We start from the raw sequence: 22,004 nt of genomic DNA, 5'->3' as shown, positions 1-22,004 counted from the left end.
TCCTCCCCACTCCCAGCGTCAGGATCTGGGCTCAGAGGTGCTGCTGGACTTTGGGGCACCAGAGCCCCGATGCTGGGAGAAGGCGTGGGGTTAGGGGCCTAGGGTCTGCAGGATGGCCCATCTGCTGGCTAAAAGGGCTAGCCTGTGGTCTCTGGGGGCCCACAGGGCTGGGTCTAGGGTCCATGGAAACAACTCTGGCCCTCGGTGTGCCCTGATCAGACACCCCAATCCCAACAACAATCCCAGTGGCTGTGTTCCTGCATTCTGAAGCCACGGCCACCCACCCCTCCCTCTTGGGGGCCTCTGCTTCTCTAGAGCAGACTCTGGGCTGGTCCCGTGAGGACTCTGAGCCTTTGCAGACTCTGGGAAGCAGAGAGAACTGTCAGAATGCCCACGGAGATTGAAGCCAAGCTTCCATGCCTTCTCATCCTCCCAGCCAAGGAGATGGGCCAGAGCTAGCACCCTGTGGGACTCCCACTCATGTTGCTGAGCATTCCTGGTAGGGGTTCTGCGTGGCTGGCACCGGTGAGGGGGCACATAGCAGGGCCAGCCCAGGAGGAGGGTAAGGGGCAGGGCTGAGTGAACACCAGGAGTTGGAGTCTCAGGCAGGAGGGCGGCCACCGAGTCACCCGCCTGACCCAGTGGAGGCCTGGTGTCAGCCTCTGAGCCCCGCCCAGGCTGTTCCTTCCTCCTGGGAGGCCGGGCCCCTCTGCAGGCTGGCCTTCATCTCCTCTAGGAAGGGAAGCGGGGTATCCCGTGTGCCCGCCCTCTGCTGGCAGGGTCACCTTCTGTCCTCAAAGGATCCTCTGACTGCTCAGTCCCACCCAGCTGGACTCACCTTGGGGTCAGCCAGAGGCCACCTCCACGCCCTGCTAGTTTTAGACCTGGAGTTGATTTTCTGAGGTTTCCTGGGAGGTATTTATTGGGGGCGGGGAGAGTCCCATGAGGCAAGAAATTCACCCAGGAAATTGAGGAATCAGATACTTAGAGAAAAAGCCCTTTCCCGTAAGTGGCAGTGTCTCCTTGAACCTCCACACCTGTGAATTCCTGTCACCCACTGTTTATCTGATGGAGATTAAAAATCTGAAAGAGTCAGTGTTAGCATGCAAATTCCAGCAGAACCAGCCTGCTGTGATTTGCATGGGAACCAAAGCTCCCTCTGCTACCCCGGGGCCCAGCCCAGAAGGTTCCCAGTCTTTAGAATGGCTCCAACTCCCAAGCCAGGCAGGGATCTAGGAGAGCAATTCTCAAAGTGGGGGTCCCCTGGGCATGAGGCAGAAATACAAAGCCTCAGGTCCCCAGACTGCTGAATGAGAAACTCAGGGTGCATGGTTGACGGAAGAAGTATTCCATGTTTATGGATTGGAAGACCCAATATTGTCAAGATGTCAGTTCCTCTTAATTTGATCTGTAGATTCAACACGTGTGCACGCATGCCTGTGTACTCAGTAGTGTCTGACTCTTTGTGACCCCTTGGACTGTAGCCTGCCAGGCTCCTCTGTCCTTGGGATTTCCCAGGCAAGAGTACTGGAGTGGGTTGCCATTTCCTTCTCCAGGGGATCTTCCCAACCCAAGGATCGAACCCACATCTCCTGCATTGGGAGGCGGATTCTTCACCACTGAGCCACCAGGGAAACCAGGTATCAAGAAACCAACTCTAAAAGCCAGACAGACACGGTAAGAAAGCAGCCAAAAGAACCCTAAGAAACTATGAAACTTTAGGAGCAGGGTCAACATTTTTTTTTTTTTTTGACCTACAGATTTCACTTTATTCCAATCTGAATCACGAAGAGTTTAAAGGCAAACTAAAGTCATCCTTATTTTATCCACTCAACAGTTGTTTTAGACAAAACTAGTCCCTTTAGATCCTAAAAAGAAACCCTATATTCTAATGTGTGTGTGTGTGTGTGTGTGTGTGTTCAGCGGCTTAGTCGTGTCCGACTCTTTGTGACCTCATGGACTATAAGGCTGTGTCAGGCTCCTCTGTCCATGGGATTTTCCCAGCAAGAACTCTGGAGCAGATTGCTGTTTTCTCCTCCAGGAGATCTTCCCAACCCAGGGATTGAACCCGCATCTCCTGAGACTTCTGCGTTTCAGGCAGATTCTTTACCTCTGAGCCACGGTGCTGTGCTTAGTCCCTCAGCTGTGTCCAACTCTTTGCGACTGGGAAAGTCTATATTCTAATGTAACCGATGTTATTTACTTAAAAAATCAAACCTATTAGCCTATAAATTAAATTCATCTGTGAAAAACTAATGTTTCTACAATTTTTTTAAATTTTGAAAAATTTATCAAAATTGTTTAAACTGTATTGGGTTTTTAATATTATCTAAGAAGTGGAAAGAATAGACAGAACAACTATACAAAAAAGATCTTAATGACCCAGATAACCACGATGGTGTGATCACTCACTTAGAGCCAGACATCTTGGAGTGTATAGTCGAGTGGGCCTTATGAAGCATCACTATGAATAAAGCTAGTGAAGGTGATGGAATTCCAGTTGAGCTATTTCAAATCCTAAAAGATGATGCTGTGAAAGTGTTGCACTCAATATGCCAGCATATTTGGAAAACTCAGCGCTGGCCACAGGATTTCATTCCAGTCTCAAAGAAAGGCAATGCCAAAAAAATGTTCAAACTACCGCACAATTGCACTCATCTCACATGCTAGCAAAGTAATGCTCAAAATTCTCTAAGCAAGGCTTCAATAGTAAGTGAACCAAAAACTTCCAGATGTTCAAGCTGGATTTAGAAAAGGCAGAGGAACCAGAGATCAAATTGCCAACATCTGTTGGATCATCAAAAAGGCAAGAGAGTTCCAGAAAAAACATCTACTTCTGCTTTATTGACTATGCCAAAGCCTTTGACTGTGTGGATCACAACAAACTGGAAAATTCTTCAAGAGATGGGAATACCAGACCACCTTACCTGCCTCCTGAGAAATCTGTATGCAGGTCAAGAAACAACAGTTAGAACCAGACATGGAACAACAGACTGGTTCAAAATTGGGAAAGGAGTATGTCAAGGCTGTATACTGTCATCCTGTTTATTTAACTTATATGCAGAGTACATCATGCAAAATGCTGGAGTGGATGAAGCGCAAGCTGGGATCAAGATTGCTGGGAAAAATATCAATAACCTCAGATATGCAGATGACACCACCTTTATGGCAGAAAATGAAGAAGAACTAAAGAGTCTCTTGATGAAAGTGAAAGAGGAGAGTGAAATAGCTGGCTTAAAACTCAACATTCAAAAAACGAAGATCATGGCATCCAGTCGGGGCTCCAAAATCACTGCAGATGGTGACTGCAGTCATGAAATTAAAAGACACTTGCTCCTTGGAAGAAATGTTATGACCAACCTAGACAGCATATTAAAGAGCAGAGACATTACTTTACCAACAAAGGTCCGTCTAGTCAAAGGTATGGTTTTTCCAGTAATCATGTATGGGTGTGAGAGTTGGACCATAAAGAAAGTTGAGTGCTGAAGAATTGATGCTTTTGAACTGTGGTGTTGGAGAAGACTCTTGAGAATCCATTGGACTGCAAGGAGATCAAACCAGTCAATCCTAAAGGAAATCAGTCCTGAATATTTATTGGAAGGACTGATGCTGAAGCTGAAGTTCCAATACTTTGGCCACCTGATGGGAAGAACTGACTCATTGGAAAAGACCCTGATGCTGGGAAAGATTGAAGGCAGGAAGAGAAGGGGATGGCAAAGGATGAGATGGTCGGATGGCATCATCGACTCAATGCACATGAGTTTGAGCAAATACCAGAGATGGTGAAGGACAGGGAAACCTAGAGCGATGCAGTCCATGGGGTCGCAAAGAGTTGGGCGGGACTGAACTGAACTGAAAAAGTGGGCAAGCCTGTCAAATTTACTAATCTATATTATTTTAAAAACAATCTATGTAGAAAACCTATCAAATTGAGTACATAGTATTAATATGTTAATGATATAGAATGCTCTAGTTACAAACTTTTAAAAAATGTTTTACTCAGAAATTTTTGCTGGTACTTTTGGTAGTTCTTTTTTTAATTGGAGGAGATTTGCTTTAGAGTGTTGTCTTAGTTTCTGCCATACAACATGAATCAGTCATATGCATACATATCCCCTCCCCCTGGAACCTCCTTTCCACCCCTCACCCCATCCCACCCCTTTGGGCTGTCACAGAACACCGGGGTGAGCCCCTATGTTAGACAGCGATTTCCCATAAGCTATCTATTTTGCATATGGTAATGTATATGTTTTAATGCTACTCTCTCTACTTGTTCCACCCTTTTCTTTCCCACTGTGTCCACAGTCTATTCTCTCTGTTTGTGTCTCTATTCCTGTCTTGCAAATAAGTTCATCAGTAACATTTTTCTAGATTCCATATATATACATTAATATATAGTATTTGTTTTTCTCTTTCTGATTTCTTTCACTCTGTGTAACAGGATCTAGGCTCATCCACCTCATTAGAACTGACTGAAATTTGTTGCTTTTAATGGCTGAATAATATTCCATTGTTTTTCCAGTGGTCATGTATGGATGTGAGAGTTTGACTATGAAGAAAGCTGAGCTCCAAAGAATTGATGCTTTTGAACTGTGGTGCTGGAGAAGACTCTTGAGAGTCCCTTGGACTGCAAGGAGGTCCAACCATCCATTCTAAAGGAGATCAGTCCTGGGTGTTCACTGGAAGGACTGATGCTGAAGCTGAAACTCCAATACTTTGGCCACCTCCTGTGAAGAGTTGACTCATTGGAAAAGACCTGATGCTGGCAGGGATTGGGGACAGGAGGAGAAGGGGACGACAGAGGATGAGATGGCTGGATGGCATCACCGACTCAATGGACGTGAGTCTGAGTGAACTCCGGGAGTTGGTGATGGACAGGGAGGCCTGGTGTGCTACAATTCATGGGGTTGCAAAGAGTCAGACACGACTGAGGGACTGAACTGAACTGAACATTCCAATGGATAAACTTCTTTATCCATTCATCTGTCAATGGACATCTAGGTTGCTTCCATGTCCTAGCTATTGTAAATAGTGCTTACTGTAAATTGTAAATAGTGTTCACTGGGGGTACATTGAGGTACTCAGCTGTCTGTTTTAATGAGTCCTCTAGGTGAGTCCCGGGCACAGTCTGAGAACTGTTGGAGGAACAAGGAAGCTAGGTGGGGGTGCAGAGGGAGCCACGTTCGGAGGCCGCCTCACTCCTTGAGCCCCTGCATATCCGGTCCCAGCAGCCCCCGAAGCCCTCTCCTGGGGGCAATGGTCTGCAGTGTCTCTGATCCCTGGCCTGTCCCTCTCCCTGTTTTTATCCATCGTCCTACCTGGGCTGAAGCCTCAAGGACTCCACTCAGCCTGACTCACCTGATGGCTGACATCTCTGTTCTCCATCAAACACACACCATGGTCCCTTCTGGAGCGAATCTGATTGGGTGGAGATGAAGCTCTCTTTACATCATTGATGCCTAGGGAAAGGCAAGTTACGTTCACACATGAGTAGAGTTTTTTTCTATCATATGTATTTTAAACTCTAATGTAATGCTGGTGTCTTTCTTGCACCTCTGCTGGCCCAGCTCTGGTTCATTCTGATACCTCCTTGCAGGACCAAGTGCGCTTTCCTCCCCCTGGACTCCTCATAACCTTCTGGCCAGCACCTTCTGCCACTGCTTCCCCCATACCAGCCACCAGAGTGGCCTTCCTAGAGCACAACCTTGTAAGATTTCACATGTGTTGTGTACTCAATTTTTATTGTTTATTTGTTTTCTTAGTGGCTTATGGTTTCCGGTCTTGCTCAGGAAGGCTTCCTGCACAGTGGGATTGAAGAATATTTGCTTCTGTGATCTTCCATATGTTTATAGCTTAAAAAAAAATAACACTACTTTCTTTGGATTCACTTGGAAATTACTCTTACATATGGTGTGAAATAGGGATTTAAGTTTGACTTTTTCCAAATGACTGGTCGATCGTCCCAACTCTTTCATATTAAAAAAACCTGTCCTTTGTCATATTTTAAGTTCCTGTATATACTTGGAGGGGCTTCTGGACTCTATTTCTTCTGTTGCTCTGTCTGTTCCTATCGTAGGAACAGTTTAATGACCACGGCCGCAGAGTGAGGTTTAAAATCTAGTTGGTCACAACCCCTGCAAGGTCTCTTTCCAAAGTTGTTTTGACAATTTTTGCAGATTGATTTTTCCACTTGAACATCAGATTCAGACATGCAGAATCTTAGTTCCCTGACCAGGAATCGAACCCACGCCCCTGCAGTGAGAGCATGGAGTCTTAACCACCGGACCACCGGGGAAGTTACTTACATGGTCCAGTTTTTAAAAAATGAAGATTTAGTCTAGTTTTTAAAGAAATGATTCGGACTCAAATTTAGAATCTTTCTGGGATCCAGAATGAATTAGAATAAACATATTAATCCTTGGAAATTTGGCCAATTGTGACAGTAATGTCTTTTTCTTGGAGAACATTTCTCCTCATTGATTCAGGACTTCAGTTCTTCAACGGTGTTTTGTCATTTTCACCATAGAGATCTTACCCTTTTTGTGTTAAACTGATTTTGAAGTATTTCATAGCTCACTCACTGAGGTTGGAGAATTAGGATGTGGCAGGCCTGGGGGAAGCAGGGCAAAACCAATCCCATGTGGCGATGAAGGAAGTATCTAGAAAGTTCTTACTCTGTGGGTCTGTGGCTACCCCGGCTTGTAACCCCAGCTTGGGGAGATTCCAGAGTCAGGTTCAGATCTGAGCAAGATGTTTCCTTGGAACTTACACTTGTGATATCAACATTCATCTGGAAATTTCCAGGTGGATGGTGAGATTAAGGGATGGGTCCTTCTCCTGTGCCTTCAATGTACATGTTTAAAACTTCTGGGGCCCTTTAAGACCTAAAGGGCCAGACATCAGCATTGGCAATGTGACTTTAAGTGGTGGAAGACCTGCAGCTTCATGATCAGAGCCTGCTTGGCTGTGTTGATTTTCCACCAGGCTGTCCTCAGTGGGACCCGGCATGAACCGCTGGCCAGGGCAGGCACCCTCCAGCTGAGCTCCTGTCTGGGTGACTTTCCAAGGAGTCCCCACAGGGCCCCAGGTGGTGGTCTCAGCTTCTTGGGCAGGACCCTTTCAAGATGACCCACTCTTGCCTTCCTTCCCTTGTCAACAACAGACAGTAACAAGTGTCCACGAGGATGTGGAGAAATTGGAACCTTCTTATGCTGCTGGTGGGAATGTAAATTGTGCAGCCACAGTGGAAAAGAGCTTGGCAGCTCCTCAGAAGGTTAAAAGCAGAGTTACTGTATGATCCAGCGTTTCCACTCCTAGGTGGATGCCCAAGAGATATGAACAAATACTTTGACGTGAGTGTTCACAGCAGCACTAAGGCTGGAAAGAAAACAAGTGCCCATCAGCTGATGGACGGATGAATAAACTGTGGCAGAGGCAGTAGAATATTATTTAGTCATAAAAAGGAATGAAGTGCTGACATTGACGTGCTACAACATGGGTGACGATAGAAAACAGCATGCTGAGTGAATACAGCCAGTCACAAAAAAATACTTCCTGTCTGATTTCACTTAGATGAAATGTCCACAGTAGGTGAATCTATAGAGACAGAGAGTATATCAGTGGCTTCCTGGGGCTGATGACTAATGGTGCAGAGTTTCTTTTTGGAGTGATTTGAATGCTCGAAAAAAGATTGTAGTGGTGAGTACACAGCTCTAGGAATTCACTAAAAATACTTTAAATGATGAATTGTACAAAACATAAGTTATGTCTCAATAAGGCTGTCATTAGAAGAAGAGCCCAGCCATGGCTTGTCTTTCTGGAATAAGGTGACCTACCTAGATCTTAGGGGTGGGGAGGGTGCTCCTAAGAATCTTAACCTGCTCCTTCCTTCTCCCCACCTGCCTGGCTGTGGTCCCTTCTACTCCTTGTTTCCCACAGCCCCCCATCCCCAGACTAGCAGAGAGGATCTGCCCTCACTACACTGCAGGGCCCCTTTAACCCCTGCTCCCTGGAAGCACCAGGTCCCCAGCTGCAGTGGGCTCTCCTTCCACTATGTGGTCCCTGCCGCCACAACGGTGCATTTATGCCAATGAGATCATGCCTGTCCACATCCACCCCTACATCCATCCATCACCCATCCATCCATCTATCCATCCATCCATCCACCCATCCATCCACCCACCCATCCATCCACCCATCCATCCACCCACCCATCCATCCATCCATCCACCCATCCATCCATCACCCATCCATCCACCCACCCATCCATCCATCCATCACCCATCCATCCATCTATCCATCCATCCACCCACCCATCCATCCACCCACCCATCCATCCATCCATCCACCCATCCATCCATCACCCATCCATCCACCCACCCATTCATCCATCCATCCATCCATCCATCTATCCATCCATCCACCCACCCATCCATCCATCCACCCACCCACCCATCCATTCATCCATCCACCCATCCATCCACCCACCCATTCATCCATCACCCATCCATCCATCCACCCATCCATCCATCCATCCACCATCCATCCATCCATCTATCCATCCATCCACCCACCCATCCATCCATCACCTATCCATCCACCCATCCATCCATCTATCCATCCATCCACCCACCCATCCTGCCATCCACCCACCCATCCATCCATCCATCCATTCATCCATCCATCCATCTATCCACCCATCTATCCATCCACCCACCCATCCATCCATCCACCCATCCATCCATCCATCCATCCACCCACCCATCCATCCATCCATCCATCCATCCATCCATCCATTTTAGTCCATTTGGCCTGTTATAACAAATATCATAGACTTGGGTAGCTTATGAACAACACAAATTTATTCCCTCCAGTTCTGGAGGCTGGAAGAGGTAAAAGTGTTGGCAGATTTGGTATCTGGTGAGGACCCCTTTCTAAATCATAGATGGCCAACTTCTTTCTGTGTCCTCACATGGCAGAAGCAGGGAAGGAGCCCTCCAGGGTCTCTTTCATAAAGACTCTAATCCCATCCATGAAGCCTCACCCTCAGGACTTCATCAGCCCACAGCCCCCACCTCCTCATACCATCACTTCATGGGGTTAGGATTTCAGCATGTGAGTTTTGGAGGGGGTACATTCAGTCTATAGTACTATCCACCCCTCTCTCTGCCGTCTCATTCCAACTGTCCGCTCACCCGCCCACCACTCACCTACCACCCAACCCTCCATCGTCCCGGCAAAGACTCGCTGAGTGCCTGCTGTGTCAGCCTCAGTCTGGTGGGAAGACAGCTGAGTAAACAGTGACCACTGGGTATCCAGGGCCAAGAGCGAGAACATTTCCCGCTTTGGTTCTGAAAACATGAGTCTCACACCCCTCTCTGTGCTGGGCTGTGTCTCAAGGTAGCTGACATGGCCTGATTATTTTACCCTCTAAAACAGTGGTCCCCAACCTCAGTTCAGTTCAGTTCAGTTCAGTCGCTCAGCTGTGTCTGACTCTTTGCGACCCCATGGACTGCAGCACGCCAGGCCTCCCTGTCCATCACCAACTCCCCGAGTTTGCTCAAACTCATGTCCATTGAGTTGGTGATGCCATCCAACCATCTCATCCTCTGTTGTCCCCTACTTACTGGAAGACAATTTTTCCCTGGACCCTGAGGGCAGGGGATGCGGGGGAAGATGATTCGGGTGGCAATTTGAGCAGCGGGGAGCGGCATGTGAAACTGCTTGCTCCCCTGCTGTGTGGCATCATTCCTAACAGGCACCCAGACTGGTACTGGCCTGAGACCCGGGGGTTGGGGACCCCTGCTCTAGACCCAGATTGCTCCTCTTGGATTCCAGGGAGGCAGAAGGTGCTGGTCTGGGCTGAAACCAAATAGATCTCAGCTCTCCCCCTGACTGGCCATGTGACCTCAGGCAGGTTGCTGCCCCTGACTTGGTCATCCCTTCCGGCACTGCGAAGGGACCAGCTGGCCATTTTCCAAGGCCCCCACTGGGACTGGACCCCTCCTGCCACATGCGGAGCAGGACCCCCGCCCCCCACTACACTCTGTTAACCCATTACAGTCACACAGGCGGGAGGCGCGCTCCACGTGAAACATCAGGCTTTGATGCTCCCTTGGAGAGAAGGCTTCAGGGGTCACCTGGGCCTCTGTGGCACCTTCTCCCCAACCTGGACTGGGGCTGCGCATCAGCTCAGCCTTCCCTTAAATACCACACGCTTTCCTGTGCGTCTTGACCCTGGAGCCTGTTGAGCACCCACCACCGGGCTAGCTTCAGGGCGAGCGATCGTGTAATTGGGTCTCCCAGCCCTCAGGGCACACACTTGACTCTGCTCCGCAGTAGCTACCTGGAAGCGCCTCATGTTTTTTTGAAGGAGAGCCCGCTATTTGGCCCCTGTGAGTCCTGCCAAGGGTCTTGTGGCCCAAAGGCCCAAGCCTGAGCAGCCCTGGCTCAGGCCCCGCCCCCGTACTCCTGTGAGGGAGGTGGGCTGGGGGCGGCATGGGGCAGGGATGGAAGCTTCCCAGGTGCTCCCTTTCCAGTGCCCACCCACCTTGCAGACCATCAGAAATTAGGAGTAGAATCCTCTGTCCACGGGAACATCAAAGCCTGATGTTTCACGTGGAGGGAGCCTCCCGCCCAGGGCACTTGCTGTGGGTGAACAGAGGGTGCCCAGCAGCGAGGGGTTCCCTGGTGGCTTAGACAGTAAAGCGTCTGCCTGCAATGCAGGAGACTCGGGTTCGATCCCTGGGTCACGAAGATCCCCTAGAGAAGGAAATGGCAACCCACTCCAGTACTCTTGCCTGGAAAATTCCATGGATGGAGGAGCCTGGTAGGCTATAGTCCACGGGGGTCGCAAGAATCGGACTTGATTGAGCGACTTCACTTTCACTTTCAGCAGCGAGGGGGTCCTGGGCTTTTCAAGTCAGGACAGTGTCAGAGTCTGGGTCACATTCGGTGACGTTTGGCTTCCCTGGGGCCCAAGGCTCAGAGCTGTCACAGGGCCACCTGTCACAGGTCAGTGTGAGTATCAGGCTATGAAATGCCAACCAGAACAGCCTTCTAGAGTTTAGTCCAGAGTTTAGTCCTGGCTCTCCTCCCTGGGCTTCCCTTGTTGCTCAGTTGGGAAAGAATCTGCCCGCAATGCAGGAGACCTGGGCTCGATTCCTGGGTCAGGAAGATCCCCTAGAGAAGGAAATGGCAACCCACTCCAGTATTCTTGCCTGGAAAATCTCATGGACAGAGGAGCCTGGCGGGCTACAGTCCATGGGGTCACAAGAGTCAGACATGACTTAGCGACTAGACCACCACCACTCCTACCTGGAATGGAGCGACTGAGAGCAACTTCTGGCCTCAGTTTGCTCATCTGCACAGTGGGCATAAACTCATCATCTGCAGGGGTGGGGGCCGAGGGAATGCGATGACTGCTCCAGGAGGCCTGTGAGAGCCCCCAGTGATGTGCTGTGTCTGAAGAGGACTACGGAGGCGAGCCCTGTGCTGGCACAGAGGAGCACTCAGGGAAAGCCAGTCACGTGGAGGGAAGGCAGGGAAGGATGGACGCTGTGAGCTCCAGCGATGCACCTGGACTCGAGGTTGCCAGGCTCAGGCCCTGCGGTGAGGCAGGGCCATGGCTGGGAGGGCGGGCGGGGGACGATGAGGCAGGAATGTCAAGGGGAAGGCGGCACTGGCCGGAGCTCAGGAAGGAGCGGTAAGTAAGCAGTGCCCGGAGGATTAGGAAATGCAGGAGGAAACGAGAGGCGTGGAGGGCCCTTCGCAAGTCAGATGGGAAGAAAGATTAGATGCTGAATCAATAGAAGAGGCTCCAGCAGGGTCAAAGGTGCTGCTGGGGAATGCGGTGACTTCAGGGTCAGGCTGGAGGACTGGGGTGCAACCACCCAGGGAGCTGGGGAGCAGGGCAGCTGGTACCTGCCTGGTGCCTACTCACGAGTGCTCCAGACCCTCAAACTAGGTTCCACACTTGCCAGCTCTGTGGCCAGACCTCCCAGATCCTGGGGTCCTGCCTGCTGGAGGCTCCTGGCGAGGGGAAAGTACAGCGGGTGAGGAGAGGTCTGGAGGGACAGAAGCAGACCCCCATGCCCACCCCGCTTTATTCCTCCCCAGGGAGCCCAGCCACCTGTCCCGGCCTTTTGTCCCAGGCAGCAGGCTCCTCTGGACCACGGGGGACTGTGCTGTGTCTCCAGGGACCCAGGAAGGCAGCCGTTTGGCCCCCACATCCTTGGCGGTGGTGTGGCTTTGAGTCCACCTACTCCCCAGAGCAAGGAGACAGTGGCAGTCCTCACTAATTGAGTGTGGGTAGAGGGGGCCAGGAGCCCACACCTGCTACCGGGAGCTTTCTAAGCATCTTCCTCCAACTTCAACTCCACACTAGGTTGGGCCAGAGCCATGAACCCAGCACTTCGGGGCTTCGTGGGCACCTTGGGAAGTGTTTCTCAAAGAGGGTTCCAAGGAACACTGGCTCCATAAGATGTTCCAGGTAAAGAATTTCTGAGGTCAGATTAGATTGAGAAACTGCTTGCTGTCTGCGGTTGGAGGCACATAGGAAAGGCTCTGACCCAGTCCTCGGGAAGACTTTGCCTCGTTCTGTGACCCCCTAGTCTCTGATCCTACTGACATCCCGTGGAACTGGAATTGGCTTCGGGAAGTGGAGGCCATGTGTATCCGAGCTCTCTCCACACTAAATGGGTGTCTGCAGAGCTGTGTGCTTCATTTCCTCGGGGGGATTGTGTCTGCAGGGTGGGTCAGGTGCCGCCCTTGCCCCCTGCCCAGATGGTGCTTCCTTCCCCTATGGGGGTGGGGGTGGGGGTTGGGTGGGTGGAAGGGGCCGTCCAGAACCCTCCATGCTGGGGAGAGGGGCAGGGAGAGTAGATGAATGTCTGCTCCTGTGGGTGGAGACCCCTTTCTGCCTCCATGGATGGAGGGAAAATGGCCAGGCCACCGAGAGTAGTGAACTCGGTCCTGATCAGGTGCTGGGGTCCCATGCAGTCACAGAAAAACATCAGTGGAGTCTCTCCTTGGGCTGCTGGCCCCTGGAGAGGCTGGGGACAGGGGTCCCCCCATCCTGCCCAGGAACGGAGAAAAGACAGGAGGGTAGAGAGGACCCCAGGGCCCAGCAGTGCTGGCTCTATGCAGAGGAGGCCTGGAAATGAGATGCTGAGGCAGAGAGGGGCTTCCCAGACCTCAGGCTCAAAGCTGGACCACCCGGGCTGACCAGAGACCAGCATGGAACCAGTGAGTGCAGAGGGTCAGTGCGCGGGGGCAGGGAGAGACTTGGAGAGATCAGAGCCAGGGAACCAGTCAGCTGCAAGGGATTGGGAAGGGAATTTCAGGCCCCCGGTCAGACCAAGGGGGATGCCCTGAGTGCACAGAGGGCCAGTGTGGGCATGAAGAAGGACCCCCCAATCCCCCATCCGCCCCCTGCCCCAGCCAGGCTCACCTCCAGTCCCAGCATCTGAACTTCCAGCGGAGCAGCTGGCAGAGGCTCTGCTGTCCAGCCTTGGTGGGCTGGAAGCCCCTTCCCAACCCATGGGGGGCCAGCCCGGAGCCCAGCAAACACCTCATGAGCTCTGTGGCTAGGCGGTTGCAAGGGTCTTGGGTGGGCTCCTTGTGCTGAGCACCGCGATGGCAGATGCCAAGCCTCAGGAGGAGCCGGGACCCCAGGCCTGGGCCATGGGGGGACCCTGCCATTGGGGCCTGGGAACTCTGGGACTCAGGCTGCGAATGGCCCCGAAGATTGACAAGGGGCAGGGCCTGCCCTCTGGCTCCCGGGGGACGGGATTGACGGTTGATCAGTGGGGGGCAGGCGGCCCCAGGCTGGGTGTGCTGGGAACGGTGAGCCCCTGGCTCCCACCTCACCCCTCCTGCTCCTCCCAGGCCTGGTCGCTCAGTTTGGAGGGAAGGGCTGGGGCACCACAGTGACCCCAAGAAGATGGCCGCATTGCGGCAGGAGGTCAGCCCCAGGCATCCACCTGCCGGGGCTGGGACGAACACAGAAGGGGATGGGGGAGCCTCGGAACGGACCGTGTCTCCCTCAGGCTTCCCAGGGCCTCCGGCTCCCACTGCTGGACTTTCCACTGCCCATCCCCCAACCTGCTCTGGGGCATGTGCGGCTCATGGTGGCCTACAACCCCCCCAGTCCTCCCACAGGCCCCTCCCTGCCAGGCCCAGGACACCCCAGACTCCAGTCCCAGAAAAATTCCCATGTTCCTGACCCACACTGTCTTCCATACAGGCTCAAGACAGAGATGGGAAGGTGGTCCCAGAGGAGGGGTTGATCTTGGCCCAGCACACGTCCAAGGGGACACCTCTGTCCAGGTGAGTGTTGATGTTCAGTTGCTCAGTTGGTCCGATTGTTTGAGACCCCATGGACTGCAGCACAGCAGGCCTCCCTGTCCATCACCATCTCCCAGAGTGTGCTCAAACTCATGTCCATCAAGTCGGTGATGCCATCCTACCATTTCATCCTGTCATCCCCTTCTCCTCCTGCCTTCAATCTTCTAGCATCAGGGTCTTTTCCTATGAGTCAGCTCTTTGCATCAAATGGCCAAAGTATTGGCGCTTCAGCTTCAGCATCAGTCCTTCCAGTGAATATTCAGGGTTGGTTTCTTTTAGGATTGACTGGTTTGATCTCCTTGCAGTCCAAGGGACTTTCAGGAGTCTTCTCCAACACCACGGTTCAAAAGCATCAGTTCTTCAGTGCTCAGCCTTCTTTATGGTCCAACTCTCACATCTGTACATGACTACTGGGAAAATCATAGCTTTGACTAGACAGAGCTTTGTTGGCAAAATAATGTCTCTGCTTTTTAATATGCTCTCTAGGTTTGTCATGACTTTTCTTCCAAGGAGTAAGCGTCTTTTAATTTCATGGCTGCAGCCATCATCTGCTGTGATTTTGGAGCCCAAGAAAATAAAGTCTAACTCAATGAAACTATGAGGCAAGATTAGGAGCCCAGATAAACCAAGGATCTTTTCTCCTCCAGCCGCCTTTGCAGTGTGAGCTACCGGAACTTGGTTTTCTTGGCCTGAATCTCAATTTGCTGAAGCTGGACGAGCCCTGGAGATGGTCCTGGCCAGTGCGTCTGGAGACCCCTCACCTGTGAGCAGTAGCAGCGGGAACTACGAGGGGGCCTCTAGGCCAGTACCTGCCTGGGTTTTCACTCCTGTCCTGTTGCCCACTGTGATAGAATCCCCAAGATGCGCAGGGCCTTCCAGGATACATTAGGTGAGTGTCAAGGCTGGCGATGTGTCTCCAGCCCAGGGCTCTCCCTCCAGCTTCTCCGGTTGGGAGGGAAAGTGGCTGCTGACTCGCCTTTGCCTGCAACGGGGCTGTTGGCACAGTAGAGGGGACACTGGCAGCATCTGGACCACAGGGCTGAGCCTCATCTTGGGCTGGGTGCCGGGTGTTTGAGAAAGTCTCTTGTGCAACTAGAGTTCGGTCAGCAGGGACCCATCCATCGCCTCACTCACCTAACTTTAAACCCATCTCTCTGTCCAGACTTCTGTCTTTCATTCCAGTCATCCAGACACACATCCACCATCCATTGGCTCATCCATCCATTCATTGCTTATTTATCCATCTATTCATCCATCTCTTGGCCCACTCATGCACAGGTTTATCCATCCATCCATTCATCCATTCAACCATCTATACATCCCTCTGTCTTCCCACGCTACTTATAAATGTGGCAGTCATCTATCCAACCATGTATCCATCTATCTAGCTGTCCCACTGTCCATCCACCTGATTCCTCGATCCAGTCGGATATCCATGAACAGATAATGCAGCACAAAGTCGCCATATTGGCCACAAAGCACAGAGTGACGTCATTTCTTGGACTGTAAGACTCTCCCCACTCAGGTGAAAACCCTGAGGCGCCAAGGTCACATATATACTGGAAACTATTCTCAGTCAGACAGACGTTGGTTCAAACCCTAAGTCCACTGTCTCGTTAGCCGTGTGGTCTTGGGTCAGTCACTTGTCTCTCCGAGCCTCCGTTTTCTTCCTGTGTAAAACAAGAATATGAACTTTGAGATTGTTCTAGAAATTAAAGAAAAACATGTAAGATATTCTGTGCATAGCAGGTTTTTTTCTTGAATGTTGTTATTCAGTTGCTCAGTCGTTTCAGACTCTTTGCTACCCCATGGACTGCAGTACACTAAGCTTCCCTGTCCTTCACCATCTCCCAGAGCTTGCTCAAACTCACGTCCATTAAGTTGGTGATGCTCTCCAACCATCTCATCCTCTGTCACCCCTCAATCTTTCCCAGCATCAAGGTCTTTCCCAATGAGTTGGCTCTTCACATCAGGTGGCCAAAGTATTGGAGCTTCAGCTTTAGCAACAGTCCTTCCAATGAGTATTCAGAGTTGATTTCTAAACATTCATTTCTCAGAGTTCTGGAGGCTGGGATCCAAGATCACGGCGCTGGCGTCCAGCGTCTGGTGAGACCCTCCTGGATTTGTAGGCCGTCATCCTATTGTGTCCTCACAAAGTGGACAGCAGAGAGTGCAGCATGTTGTAGGTTCTTAATAAGAGTTTGTGTCCTGGAGGAATGACCGTCGCATCCAGGGCTGTGCCCAGGTCTTGTTCCTCTAGTCTCCCAACTCTTTGCCATCCTGTTCAGATGGCCATCTGTCTACCCAGTGAAGCTGAGTGGTGCCAACGGCAGGCAGGACTTTGGATCCGTCAGGGGCCATCAGATGACTGCCACCTTGGTGTGACCTGGGCCTGTCCTGCAGCTTCCTGCCAGGGGAGCCCTGCCTCTCCTGGCCCAGGCTGACCGCTGCAACCCCAGCAGGCAGCTGAAGGTGTGTGGCCCGCACTCCTAGGACGTAGCTTCCCCCTGTCCCCTGCCGACGTGCCCCCACCCCAGTCCAGTGGCCAGGCATGGATGTGCAGCAGCAATCGAGCCAAAGGCCTCTGAGCTCATCTCTGCCCGCTCTACCAGGCAGGCCCGTGCCTTCCCCATGGAAGGTAAACACAGGAGTCTAGTTACGCAGTAACACGGCCAGTCTGCGTGGCGGTGTAGGTGGCTTACGTAATGGTAGCGTGGTGCTTGGCAGCCCCCGGGCACCGCAGGAGAGGGAGGCCTCCTGCATGACAAGACTTGTACCCTGGGGCCGGCTCCTGGGGGTTGCTGGTTTGGCCCAGGAGCCCTGGATGGCCCCAGTGGCAGGGGTGTCAGGCCCAACGCCTCACCTGCCTGCAGGCTCCCTCCTCCCTGCGTAGCCCCTCCAGAGGCACACACATGCCTACGGGCTCGCCAGTGTCCAGCGGGCATCGCCACGGGCTCTCATGGGTCCTCCACTGTCCCCACTCTATGGACAGGGCTGCTGACCCTCAGGGAGGAGAGATGCTTGTTCAAGACAAGGGTTGGTCTGACTCAGCCATGCTGTAGCGCTGAGGCCCCTGCTCTGGGCTGCCTATGCTTGGCCTGGCCAGGCTTGGCTCGCTTGTCCCTGGGGTCTTCTCCAGCTCCCACCCTGGGAGCTCTGAGGCTGGCAGCCTCTGAGTCGAGTGAGGCAACCAGGCTATGAGGGACCCATCTTTCCCCCACCTCCCCTTGATATCACGGCTCTGCACCAGAGGTGCATCTGCTCTTTCCTCCTCTGCTTGGGGACCCCCTGGGTGCCCTGCCCAAGCCCACTCAGGCTGCTCTTCTGAGAACCCAGGTCTCCATGGCAAGGCTCCTGAGGCTCTGTGGACCTCAGACTCTTCTTCTGCCAAAGGGGAGAGCGATCCCGGAAATCGCTTGGCAGATTAGGCAAGAAAACATATGAAGCTCCTTCCATGTCCCTCACGCGCAGAAAGGGTCCCGCACATAGAAGTGATAAGGTCACACTGCAGATGGACCCCGATGCATCTCAGAAGCTGACACTTTCGAGGGCAGCGGGTGTCCCCGCTTCTGTCTGGATCCCCTCCTGATGCAGGCCCAGTCCTGAGGAAGAGAAAAACCACTAGGGACTGAGGGGTGGATAGATGGATGGAAAATGGAAAGAGTAAACGGACACAAGACTTAATGGGAGGGAGGGAGAGGAGAGACGGAGAGAAAGCAGAGGTGGGAGGTGGTTAACCCCGCAGGCCTGGAGTCGGCCGGCGCAGAGCCCAGCTCTGTGACTGGCTGCAGACGGCACCTGTATGCGTCTCATTTCTATCTTTTTCACCTAGAAAAGGCCCTGTAACTGTGCCCACCCCGGAGCGCTGTTGCAAAGATGAAACAAAACGATGAGATCATGCAGGGACCTATCTTAGTGTGAGAACGCCCCTGGAAAGGGACGCTTCCTCTCGGACACCGTGGCTCCAGTTCCCAGCGGGGCAGGTACCTGCACAGCCGTTCCTGTGCTGGGTGTGACCCGCCTTCTCCCACCTCGGATAAAAATCCCCTGGATCAGTGCCTCTCCCAGGTATGTCCCGATTATGTAATCTCCGCGGGGCAGCTACGCACCGGCGGCTCTTCCCTGACTCCTGTTTACTCTTTGGCTCAGGGAAGAGCTTCATTCAGAAGAAATTGCTATTGTTTCTCAGCCTTCCCATGGGAAAGTGGCGCTGGGGAGGAGCTCTGCGAGCTGGCACGGGAGGAGGGGGTGGTGGCAGGGGAGGAGGAGAGAAGGAAGCAGGCCCTGGCACAGCCTGGGGCTTTCTTGATACGCACACAGGGCTTACCGTTTACTTTGTCTCTTTAAAAACAAACGTCTCAAAGGATTTTTTGCATGACCTGGTTTTCTGATAAACCTGGAAAATGGTTAAGAAAAAGGCAGACCCTTATCTCACTCACTTCCCTAGTCATGACCTTTTATTCACTTCTTACCATGTTTTGTGGATTTATCATTCATTCATGAGTACATGCATGCATCCATCCACGCTTCCACCCACCCATACATCATCCATCCATCCATCATCCGTCATCCATCATCCATCCGTCATCCATCCTTGCATCCATCCATCCATCTGTCATCCATTATCCATCCATCCATCATTCATCCACCCATCCATCCATCTCTTCTTCAACCTCACAGGTTTGAGTTAGTGGCAGAAATACTGGACTTGAGTCTTGTGACCTGGTTTCCAATCTCAGCACAGTCATAGTGTTGAAGCAGAGTGCTCCGTGCAGAAAGCCAAGTTTGAACGTGATGCCTACCCAGGTCTGGGTCTCACATCTGTCATTCTACTCCTGTCCTTGGCCAAACCCTTCGCCTCTGTGAGCTTCAGCTTCCTCATCTACGGAACAGAGCAATAATGGTACTTGTCTCCCTATTTTGCAGGCACGATAAGAAAGTATGCATGGGTTTTCCTGGAATCATGTGAGCCTTCCGCAGGAGGTACTCGTGTCCTGTGATTTGGGCAGGGGCTGCCAAGATGGGGCAAGAGCTGGCCCTGGTCCTTGGGGCTTCCTGGGCAGTGGAGCAGAAAGGGACGCAGCCAGCACTAGTGGGGCGGAAATGGAGGAGAATGGAAGAGGCCAGGACAAGCGAGGCGTGGTGGGGAAGGGTCTTGATGACCGTGGTGGCTAAGGAAGGGTTTTGAGCAGGGTGGAACATGATTGGATTAGTATTTTGGAAGGACGCTCTTGGCTGCTGCATGGAGAATGGATTAGAAAGGGTCCCACAGGGACAGAAACCAGCCAGGAGACTGGCGGCAGCCTGGAGTAGACTGGGAGACTAAAGGATGGGTGGGGGGAGGGATGCGGTTAGAAAACTTCACAGGTGTTTTTTTCCTAAGCGTGGGGGGACTTCCCCAGTGGTCCAAAGGTAAATTCTACCTTCCAATGCAGAAGACATGGGTTCGATTCCTGCTCAGGGAACTAAGATCCCACGTGCTGCAGAGCCACGAAGCCCACACATCACAACAGAGAAGCCAGCGTGCTGCAGCTACTGAGCCCATGCTCCACAACCACAGAAGCCTGAGCACCACCGTGACAAGCCTGTGTGCTGGAACAAGGACCCAGCGCAGCCAATCATAAAAATGATCAATGTGAAAACTACGCAGGTGCCAGAATTGACGACTTGGACCCCAGGTGACGTAGGTCATACCAGTTCCCTTGGTCGTTGGGTGACACGGTACTCGTATCTTACCGTCTAATCCGGTGTCCCTGGTAGACATTGCTAATCAATTACAGCTCTTCTTTTCTTAGAGCCTAACACCATGCTGCCCCAAATAGTAGCCACCAGCCACCGTTTAAAGATGGCTATCATCGCGCACGTGTGTGCCTATTTGTGTTCATGACTCTGCGACCTCATGGACTGCAGCCCGCCAGGCTCCTCTGTCTGTGAGATTTCCCAGGCAAGAATACTGGAATGGGTTGCCATTTCCTTCTCCAGGGGATCTTCCCGACCCAGGGATTGAACCCGCATCTCCCGCATTGCAAGTGGATTGTTTTTTGACCACTGAGCCACCTGGGAAGTCCTGGTAGACACTGCTAATCAGCTGTAGCTCTCCTTCCCCTAGGGCCCCAAACCATGTTGCCCCAAGTGGTAGCCACCAGCCACCATTCAAACATGGCTATTTAAATCTAAATTCAATCAAGTGAAATCAAATGAATGATTCTATTGCTGAAAGGCAGTAGTCACATCTCAAGAGCTCAATTCCTCCACGGGGCTAGCAACTCCCTGTTGGCCGGAGCAGACACAGAACATTTCTGTCATCGCAGACATCCTCTTGGACTCTGCTGGCCTCAGTCAGGCTACCGTAGCCCGTCCCTCATCGCTGGGAAGGACAGCAAACACTCACCTTCTTGGGCCAAGAAGGCATGAGTTCTGCCAAACCTCACACTTGCCTGGGGTCACATCTCGCTGCAGCTTCTGTTTCCATCCGCATTTTACATACAGCAAGGTCATACATGAAAAAGCAAGGTCCTTGTGGGCTGACCCTTTTCAAGTTCACTTTCTGGTTGTCTCTTAAGGAAGAAAAAAAACAAACCCAGTAAAACCCTTGCATGCAGCCACACACGTAACCAGTGAGTGTCGTTTCTGCCCTGAGTTCACCTCATTCTCCAGCCTCCAGAGACCGGGTCCTTCTGTATTGCGTCTATTTTTAGTGCCTCTAGGTGAATGTCATTGCCGCCAGGGGCTGACATTTCATACTCTGGGAACCTTGACCCGCTGCTTTTCCGGTTGTGAGCTGAACCTGCTTTTTCATGCCCCAGAAGGAAAGAACAATGATCATTAATAATCAGCATCTTCTGGAAAATCGGAAACGGGGCCTCCGTGATCCGAGACTGCCCTTAACCCCAGCTGTGCTGCTGGCTGCAGCCACCACAGGGCTGACCTATCGACGGCGCCACGGCTGCCAGGGTTATGCCCTGGGGCCACCAGCCACGCCAGAGCAGGGACAGTGGGCTGGCCACATCACCGGGGGGAGGAGGAGGCTGAGGCCGAGTGATACAGACTTGGTGGAGAAAGCATTTCCAACCGTGTAGAGACCAGCGGTGGCCCACCCGCAGAGACCAGCACGGGGAACGCCCGCTCAGGGCAAGGTGGGGTGGGGGCAGGCAGGAGGAGGGTGCCTTACTCTAGGTGGGTGGGGGTGTCTCTTTGGGCTGGGGAGCTTGATTGATCCAGAATGCCAGAGCCTCTGACCCTGGGCTGGGTCTTATGCTGGGTCCTGGGGGCACAGAGGAATGGGGACCAGGTAAGTGGTGGAGTGATATTGGGGTAAGAAAGGGGCGCTGGCCAGATGCTGGCGCAGGGGTGGGGACAGAGGGGCACAGGGCCTCATACTTGCCAGCAAGGGACGAGGTTGCAGGTTCCCCTCGACTTCCCAGGTGTTCCTTCTGCCCCTGTGGCAGTGGGAACCAAGGCGGGCCTGGTCTTTAGGGAATGGGGGGAGCGGTACTTGCCGAAAGCACCTTTGACAAGGAAAGCAAAGGTCGCGGGAACAATTCCTCCCTTTCACGCTGGGCGACCTGGCAGGAGTGCGCTGGAGCTGACGGAGGGTGGCAGCCCTTCCCAAGCAGCCCAAGACAAACAGGGTGGCAGGAAGTTCCCACGCTCCCAGG

General features: G+C 52.3%; 1 long non-coding RNA gene across 6 annotated transcripts; it reads right to left on the bottom strand.

The window, feature by feature from the left end:
- Positions 1–8,839: 8,839 nt before the first annotated feature.
- Positions 8,840–22,004, bottom strand: LOC147341737 (uncharacterized). 6 transcript variants are annotated; one of them, XR_015157749.1, is made up of 4 exons: positions 21,731–22,004; positions 20,992–21,133; positions 20,738–20,903; positions 8,840–17,948 (listed from the first exon to the last, which is right to left on the bottom strand). It is a non-coding gene; the product is annotated as an uncharacterized LOC147341737 (long non-coding RNA). The 6 variants fall into 6 exon arrangements; XR_015157750.1 differs by having other exon boundaries at positions 8,840–16,012; positions 20,780–20,903; XR_015157747.1 differs by having other exon boundaries at positions 8,840–16,016; positions 21,727–22,003.

Source organism: Bos grunniens, chromosome 29 (assembly GCF_055505025.1).
Source record: "Bos grunniens cultivar Pamir isolate PY7600 chromosome 29, Bosgru_T2T1.0, whole genome shotgun sequence".
NCBI lineage: Eukaryota > Metazoa > Chordata > Mammalia > Artiodactyla > Bovidae > Bos > Bos grunniens.
Note: the sequence above shows the minus strand (reverse complement) of the source record. Positions and strands in the feature narration are given on the sequence as shown.